Consider the following 1,433-nt stretch of genomic DNA (forward strand, 5'->3'; position numbering starts at 1 on the left):
AGATTGTTAATAGATCTTCCACCAATCCTGATGCCACAATTCTCCTCATAGAGCCCAGCCTCTCGGATAATCTGTTCTGCATACATGTTGAAAAGGTATGGAGACAGGATGCATTCCTGGCGTACACCCTTCCCAATTTTGAACCATGCAGTGTTACCCTGCTCTGTTCTGACTACTGCCTCTTCGTCCAAGAATAGGTTTCACATTAGCACAATTAAATAATTTCAGATTATAGAAATGTGGCTGTTCTCAGGTGCCACTGGATTGAATATGAATCATAGCAAACTTGTGAACAACAAATCTGAACCCTAGCTTTTCCTTTGCCATCCACATCATCTCTGACATACTTGAGCCCATTGTTGATGTCTATCTATCAATCTGTCTCATAGAAGGTATTCCTCTCTTTTGCTGATCCAACCATGATGTCCTCTTCCAGGGAATAGCCGCTTTTAGTAAAATGTCAAGCTATGTGAGACAAATCTTTGTAATCTTTGCCTGCAAAGTGCGTTCCAATTTCACTTTTCCCAAGATATACATATTTGTTCTTTAGGCCGTCCTTGGTATATTCAACACTGTTCTCCAACACCACAACTCAAAGGCATCAATTCTTCTTCTGGAATCCTTATTCATTTTCCAACTCTCAGATGCATAGCAAGCAATCAGAAAGACTATAGCCTGAGTCAGGCATATCTTACTCTTCAAACTGACATTAATACCTCTCAGTAATTTGAAGAAGTCCCTGACAATATACTTGCCCAATGTAATATGTCTCCTAATCTCCTGACCGCTGGCACCAAGGGCATTGACTGTGGGTCCAACTAAGATAAAATCACTGACAACTTCAATCTTTTCTCCATCTATAATGACATTGCTTATTGGTCCAGTGGAAGGATTTTTTGTTGTCTTGCTGTTGAGATGCAATCCACATTGAAGGATACTCTGGTGGCCTAGTGGTAAGAAGCTGTGCTGCAATCTGGAAGGCAAGCTGTTCAAATTCATTAGCTACTCCACAGGAGAAAGATAGACAGTCAACTCCCACGTGACTTACTGCTTCCGAAAAGCTGCTGGAGGATCAGCTATAGGTCAACTCTAGGTCAGTTCCGTCTTGATGGTATTCAACAACAACAACTACTTTTGATTTTCTGCATCAATGTTTCAAATACTCCTCACCTTCAGTGTGTAAGATGTTATCTGCACGGCACAAGGTGTTGATTAGTCTTCCTCTTATCCTGATGTCACATTCTTCTGCAAGGAGTCAAGTTTCTCAAATGATTTTCCCAGCATAAAGATTGAATAGGTATGGGAAAGAATCCAATCCTGATACACACTTTTCCTGATTTCAAACCGTTCAGTGTTCCCTTGCTCTATTCCGGCAACAGTTTCTTTGTCTGGAAATAGAGTTTATATAAGCATAATTAAGAGAATATAACAGG

Source organism: Elephantulus edwardii, unplaced genomic scaffold (assembly GCF_000299155.1).
Source record: "Elephantulus edwardii isolate Elephantulus edwardi_28Jun2011 unplaced genomic scaffold, EleEdw1.0 scaffold00110, whole genome shotgun sequence".
Classification (NCBI taxonomy): Eukaryota; Metazoa; Chordata; class Mammalia; order Macroscelidea; family Macroscelididae; genus Elephantulus; species Elephantulus edwardii.